The sequence below is a fragment of the Pterocles gutturalis genome, unplaced genomic scaffold, assembly GCF_000699245.1.
Source record: "Pterocles gutturalis isolate BGI_N339 unplaced genomic scaffold, ASM69924v1 scaffold18323, whole genome shotgun sequence".
Taxonomy (NCBI): domain Eukaryota; kingdom Metazoa; phylum Chordata; class Aves; order Pterocliformes; family Pteroclidae; genus Pterocles; species Pterocles gutturalis.
The window spans coordinates 28,863-36,978 of NW_010126065.1; positions in this window are offsets into that span (position 1 = coordinate 28,863).

Here is an 8,116-nt window from a genome sequence, read left to right on the forward strand (position 1 = left end):
TGCAGCTGGCGGGTGCGCAGGGGTGCTGGGCTGCTCAGCACACCTCAGGGAGCTCAGGGACCGACAGGATGTCCCCTTCACCTGAGATTCTTCAGGCCACGTTGCTCTTGGCATCCCTGCCAAGTGCTGGGGTTTGTACCCAACCTGCTCCCGCTCCCCTCCCTGCAGGAACTGTGCCCATGCACTTTGGACAGGCTGTCCTCCAAAGTCCCCTAAAGATGCAGTTCACTGTGTCTCGAGGTGGCTGTCCCCAAACCAACACTTTGTTGTTTGTTTGTTTGTTTTTAAAAAAGCTGCTTGCAAACATCTGAAGGATACTGTTGTCCAAGACCAAGATGCTTCTCACAGCTACCTTCTTACACCAAATCCCTTCCGCGCCCTGCAGCCTTGGTTCAAACCGAGAAGAATCTCACCATCCTGAGCATTTGGTGATTCACCAGCCTGCGCGCACGCTAGGCAATTCTGCATACGTCTGCTGTTGCTGTCAATCTGTCTCCCTGTGTACAGACAGAGAAAGAGAGCAGAGATCTCTGACAGTGGGCAGATTAATAATACATTTATTTTCTCCATGCATCATGAGGAAGAGGAAGAGCCATAATTCAAGAACCTCCCTGAGAGTTTTGCAAATTCTTCACGATAGGAGCCAAGAGAAGGAAAGGAGCTTTTGTGCTTCAACTCTTTAAAGCTGATGCCACTCTGTATTTTAATGTAACATTTAAAAGGCGCACAAAGAACTGGATGTACCATAAATATAAAGTGAAGATATTAAACCAGTCGATACAACAAGGGCATATTTCATAAGCTCTCAGGATCAGGAGACAGCAGCAAAATGTAGGTCTCTGTGGCACTGACAGCTTCTCAATATCCTTAAGGGAGAGCTTTTTGAGCACCCATAAGGGGTCCAAATTGGAGTTCATCCCCATGGGGAAACCACCATGGCACTGCAGAGCAGGGCTGGTCCGTGGCACCAGGGAAGGTCTGGTTCTCATGGAGAAGCATCTGCTTGGCAAGTGAAACACGCACTTTGTTTAAGGAGAAATGCTAGGTCTAAGTAGCCAAGGCGGAAATCTGATAACACCAGAATAACTAGAATTATTTCAAAGACTGCAGGCAGGAGTGTGGCAGCTCCTGCCTGCCCGTGCAGTGCCCTCTGCTGTCTTTCCCACTGGCGAGGAGCTCCTCGCCGCCTCCCAGCTCTCCCTTTCAAGATGGGTTTCTGTTCCTATCTTCCCTTTACCTCTCATCTTCCTAAAGTTTCCCCCATGCCTGGATGAAAAGGACGAGGCAGGGAGGGTACACACTGCATTTCTTGTCCACTTAAACATTGGTGTTCCCATTTAGGGAAGGAAATTGTTATTTTAAAAGCCAAAGCTATTTCTCAGTCTTCTTTTTTTTTTTTTTTTTTTTTTTTAATATCCTACCTCATTTGCACATTCACCTACTTTCAAACAAAGGGAAGAAGATGATGAGATTTTCTGATATTGGCATTGCTTTACATATCTGACGGGTAGGTACAAAACAGGGTGATAATGAAGGCATGTTGGCATGTATTAATCAGAAACGCACACAGAAAGGCACAGGCTGAGACTAGTAATTTATATGTCTCTTTCTTCACATTTTTTTTGAAACCTCAAGAAGAGGAAGATGTAGAGAAATCAGAATAAAAATTACCATTAGATGTCTGCATTTCAGAGAGAAGATCTGAGCAGTCTCCCCAGGCATGCCAGCCCTCCGAGGTCATGGTTTCCTTAGGGCTGTGCAAACTGGAGCAAAACCAGCAAACTAGAGCAAAAACCCAAAATAAGATATGCAGACCAGGATGAGCTGGGAAAAGCTGAGCTTCTGGCTTGGCCCTCCAGCTAACCTGGCCAAGAAGCTGTCTTTCAAACACAGTTTGGCCAAGAGGTTGCAAGTACAGAGTAGTATGGAGAACACTTGTCTTTCCTAATGACTGGCTACTGACCTGAGACCACAGACATTGTCAGTATAAGTACAAAAGTCAATTTTATTTTTAAAACTAGTGATAAAAATGACAGCACAGGCTAATTCTGTTTTACCAATGGGCCCCATAATCCATGCCAATAACCTACCAAAGACAACCCCTGCACTATACATGACCTCACGGGACAGTCCATGGGTCCTTTGGGTATCATGCAGAAACCAGGTGCTATAAGGATGGTGAAAAACAGTTTTAAAGGAACTGGATTTAGGTAAGAGTGCAAGCCATAGTTCTCAACATGCCCACATTATTGGGAACTCTTACAGTCATGACATAACGCTGCACAGCCTCGTATATGTTTATGTTAGATACTGTTAGGTCATCATTTGAGTCAGTAGAGCTGCCGTTCCATTGGCGTTTCAATTATAAAACTCTTTTGCAGAGATTAATAACATAGCTCACGCTTTAAGCCAAGAAGCAATTTTTTTCCCTTCAAAATTTCATTAAAGTCTGCTGATAGAGCAAAAAGGACAGTGACTTTTTTTTTTTTTTTGTAGTTTCAGATGCTACTTCCATACTGTCTCACTATAGAGAAATCTTGCACCAGGCAATTAGTTCTTAGCTGGGACTAGTCGTTCCTGACCTCTAACATTTCAGAGAAAACACAGATCCTACATAACCCAAATACCACTGCAGTCTGTGCAGCAACAACAATTCTCCCACTGTGATGGCTATAGTCTATATAGCAGACCTGTATGTAATATTCTCAATATTGACCATGTCTCATGCTGGATACAACCAGTTCCCAGTGAAATAACATATTAAGCCTTAATTGTGCAAATGCCTGTGTCTGTGGTTATAGACATGAGCTGCACTGTGGGGTTGGATGGGTCTAAGATGCTACCCCTAAGCATGTCAGACCACTGCATTCCCTGCCTGGTTTCCATCAAAGTAATGGCTACAGACTGTGAGCAAAACGTGTTGCCACACCACTTCACATCAGTCCATTACTCCAGCTGAGCATCACTGTGATTTATTACCTACAAATTGTGTGTTCAAAATGGTAGAAAGAAAACATTATTTGTGAGAAAGAGATCTTTCTAGCAAGTCGTGGAGCACTGACTGAAGCTGTGTCAGGGTATTGCCTCCCAGCCTCTGTCCCCATCACAGCTTCTTCCCAAAGGCTCTCCCTACACAAGCCCTGGGGATATGGAGCCAGCTCCATGTGGGATAACCCTGGTCCATCACACAGCCAGCAGCAGGGATGGGGTTAGCAGCCTGGTCTCATCTAGTGCATTCCCAGCACCAGTTAACCTCTCACTCTAAAGAGCTTTTGCTGTTGTGTGACGCCCTTTACAAAAGCCACCAACCTCAGGGAGATGCCACCAGCATTATTTCCAAACCCTATTGTCCTTCGTTAAAGGGCTGCTGTCCCTTAAAGACACACCTCTGCCTCTTCCAAGCCCAATTTATCAGGCATATTTGGAATATTCTCCCAATTTTTATTTTTTCCCCCACATCTCTGTCTTCCCTCCCTCTTTTCCTGAGCTTCAGTGAGTCAAGCAGCAGGAGCACAGAAACAATCATCTTCACCTGAAGAGAAATTGAATCATAACATTATAGGATTTCCACCCACAAGCATTCAGTTCTCAATTTCAGTGTGTTTTGTCTTGCTTTGCCTTGATGGTCAATAGAAAGATTCTGTAAAACCTTGATAGGATAAAAGAAAACTTGTTAACATAATAACAGCATCTCAGGGAATTCATTGCGAGGCAGCCGAGGGCTTTCTGCTCCTTCCAAGCTGCCTCAGCGGCTTAGTCCTGAGTGCTGCTAGCAAAGATCGCATCTCATTCTCTCAACGGAGTCCTGGAGGATGGCTCCAGAACCATCTGTAAGTTAGAGATTCACATTATTAGGTGAAAAAGATGGCTGCATACACACAGCACAAAGTTAAAGACAGAGATAAAATGCCAGACCCTTTATAACATACACCAGGGCAGGGGGACGTGTGTGTGTCCCATCTATACAGTGCAGGCTTTCAGACAACACCTCACCCTGGCATAGCTTTAATTAGTGCTCCAGAAAAACAGCAAAAATTTGGATTTTTGCCTTTCTAATCTCCAGAGTGAGAGCTGTCAGAAAGTGAAGCATTTTGCTCTAGAAAAATCAGGAGTCAAACTGGTTTTCATGGGAGGAGCAGAGAGCTGAGGTTTGTGATGTTCCTTAGGTGTCCAGAAGCTCATGCCCTTGTTTTGGAGAAGGTTGCTGGAAAGCCAGGCTCTGGGACAGACAGACATTATGACAATGGCACCAGGTCATGCAGCGCTGCTGCAGGGCTGTCAGTGCCCCCCTGTGTGCAGGTCCCAACATCTTTCTAGTGAAGATGCAAATCTCAGGATAGGGAATTCAAGCCTAGTTTTTGTTAGCTGCTTTGCATGGACTCCTGGAAATGACCCATAGACCTCCAGAGGGTGGCATGAAAATCCTGTGGCTCTGTGCAAGAGAGCTGTCACCCGCAGCCCTCACTTCATGTTTGCGTGACTTTTTAAGCAATACGGGTGCAAGCAAAGGATGCTAAAGGCCAATACCACAGACTCCCTTTTTTTGTTTGATGAGAAGCCTAAAACAGAGAGCCAACAGCTCTATCATGGTTTGCAATGGGCCGTGGCACGGCTCAGTCTCATGCAAGGTTGATGCGGGACGCAGCCAGCTCGGCAGAGCCGCTCGCAGCCAGATCCACTCCCACTGCCCGCACACTGCAATCCAGCCCAGCAAAGGCAAAAACACATTATTAAATCACAACCTGAGTGTACTTTCAAAAGTACAGTAGCTAGTTGCCTGGCTAATTAAACTATTAAATTATGCTGGAAAATAAACATTTGGAAGTTTCAGGCAAGACAGAGCCATGAATACTAAGAACTCCCCAACCTGGAGTGATTGATTATACAAACAAACTGTATGTATTGAAGAAATGTTATGAAAAAACATCGCTTTCATCAAATTTTAAGCGAACAGTTGTAGAGTGGGGAGGGGGAAATTAATTAATTACTCCCTGAAACATTTTACTGATTGAATCCATGACCCCAGCACTTGTAAGGTCATCAAATGATAGATTAGTGCTGCATGGAGTCTCACAAATGGCATTTGCACTGGGAAGCTCATTATATGAGACGTCAGGTCATGTAAATCATAGGAAACAAATACAAACATCCATCAGAAAAATGCAGATAGTCATTACAGGCAGCAGAGAGGAGTTGAATTATTATGCAAAATTTATTTTGACTATTAAAATACAAAGAGGTGACACAAAATTGTCCTTTAAACAAACATAAACTACAAGCACTCTGACAGGAGGTTTTGTTTATAAATGTTTCATCTCCTCTGTACACCATGGCTCCAAACAGTACCTGAAAGACAAAGGAGGGGGAAAAAAAAGAAGAAAAAAATAACAACCATCTAATATTTGGGTCTTCAGATCTTTTATTTTATTTGAGAGAGAACTATTCTTTCTACATCTGAATAATCAATGCAAGATAGGAAGAAGCAGAGTGTAATTACTGCATGTGAGTCATTTGTTACAGATCCTCTCTGCTCGGAGAGAACAGAAGCGAGTACTGCTTCTTGACAAGCAATTTTTTTAGGGAGATGCACTAAACATATTCGGCAGAAACATGCAGGTGTTCCAGAAGAGAGAACCAAGCAGCAGGAGATACTAAACCAAGGGGCTATTACCACCCTCCAAACGCCCGGACAGGAGCCCTCTCACCTGTTCCCAGTACCTTCCATGACTCCAGGAGGTAGACCCGCTTCTGCTGGAGTTCATTTCCTTGCTCATTAAAATAAACCCTTGGGTGTCCATCCTGTTTCTTTTTCATTTGCTTGATGAAGCCAAATTCATACCTGTTAACAGATCAGATAAGAATATTTTTGGTTGGTCCACCAGGGAAACAAGTTCTTTCTTAAGTCCAGATACAGCAGCTTAGCACTTGAACCATAGCTAATACTGATAATTTTGAAGTACTACAAATTGCAACCAAAGTACAATTTCCCCAAACTGAATGCAAATAAAAGTATCTTTTTCACTTTTGGAAAGCTCAGTGACACAACATTTAAGGGACACTGTTTTACACCTATATCTCAAAGAGGACCAGTGGGTTGGAAAGGAGTTTTGGGAGCCTTCAGTCTGAATTTCTTGGGTGGTTTTATACAAGATAAAAGCAGGGCTGGTGGGTCATGTTTTCAGATGGCACACAGACACTTAGTGCCAAAACCCCTCAAAGGTATATCTAAATCCTCTAGACCGTTTTGGAAAATCACAGCACATCTTCCTGAGCGATGTGAATCCCTTCCAACAGCCACAGGATAATGTCTAATGAGTCACATCTCCTCTTAGTCTTGCTCCATCTCTCACTATTGTAAATCACTCTAATCTCATTTTATGAACACCGCATAAGAAGGCAGGCACTGAAAATTACAAATAATAGGTCAAACTGTGATTTGTGAATAGTGAATGCAATATCCTTTCCGTTACCTGGAAGTTGTTTGTATGATGGAAAGGAAGAACTGGACCTTACAATGAAACAGAATAAAGCAGATTTATTGGATCTTTTACCATCTGAAAAAATGTTTACAGTGTTACTAATGTAAGACTGATTGATACCAACCGTACATTTTTGCCGTTGCTGCTCCGTGGTGGGATAAATTAGTATGCTCTGAACTTTCCTTGGGTAACAAGCTGCGAGTGCCCAACCACTGCCAATCTCGGTACATTCAGTGCTGCCAATACAAATTGCCTAGTCCCTTTGCAACCAGATAAATGGAGTACAATTCCAGTAAAATAAACACAACTCCAGCACTGCAAGAAATTGCATCTGCTGGTGATGTCTTTTCTACCAAAGCACAAAAGGGGGTTTTGACAAGGAGCTAAACACAGTTGTTAGAGATGCAGTGGGTAGTTCTCAAGATCGCCCAGAGACAAAGAAGAAAAATACTGTGGGATCCAGTTCCTCCTGGCCATGTTTTTGGAAGCATTGTGACTATGGCTTTTTCAGGGAGCCTTGGTTAGCACCTGGGAAAGCCCCTGGCCTCATGAGCAGTGAGCCCAGCAAGCCTGTGCCAGCACCTGCAGGCAGAAGATGCTCTTGCAGAAATGCTGACAAAGGAAAGTAAGAATGGTACAAAAGAAACGGCAGGAGGGAGGGGGAATTAAAATCAATGCCATCAGCTGCTGTGCCATTTTGTATCAGGAAAGGCACCTGACCTTGCTAGAGATGGTGACCTTGAAAAACCATGAAAACTGGTGAGTGGGACAAAGCATTTCCAGCCTCAAAACAAAGGTAGGTTTGCGGAGGGCTGGTTACACACTGGGTATATTGATTGCCAGACCTACCTCTGAACCTCCTGGTGCAGGACCACCGTGGGGAGTGCTTGTGCCGTGGGGTAGTACTTAGGATTAAGTCTCCACAGAAGCTCTTGCAAAAGAGCAGATAGTGTGATCTGCCTCTGGGAAGCGGTGCCTGGCACAGCCCTTCCTGGGGAGCCAGCACAGCCCAGGGTCTCCCAAAGCTCCCCCCGACTATCCCCTGGCTCAGCACTGGCACAGATATCCCTGCAAGCTTATATAGCACTGCCCTGTGGGGTCTATAGAGTGTCTCGGTGCTACGTCATGGTGTGGCTTAAAATATAATCCTAGAGGAGCTCACCTGGTGACATCTTTATCTTGAAAGCAGCAGCAGCAGCGTGTGCGATTTCCAGCTTTGCCGGCTTGTTCTGAGCATCTCCCCTGCTGTTTCTCGAGTCAAAGCCCCAGACGAGTTCATCCCAAAGGGAAAACCACAGATGGCTCAGGTGAGCACTGGGAATGTGTCTGAAGGGGGGAAAGAGCCCACTGGTCTGTCCCGACCCCTTCCCAAGCACCGGCTGGGAGACAGGACCCCCAGCCCTTTACCTGGTCCAGCAGCCTTCATCCCTTTGGACAGGCAGGGCTTGTCCCCACTTGGGATGGGAGTAATGCCAGGCTCGGCAACAGAGCACCCTGCCCCATGCCCGCTCTTCTGGCCTCAGGTGTGCACTAGTGATAAACTATTGCTGTATTATTTTAAACAGGGGAGGCTTACTAGAGTCTCCTGTAAATCAGGCCTGAAATTACCACTGTGGCTTCTCCATAAGCCTGAGTCC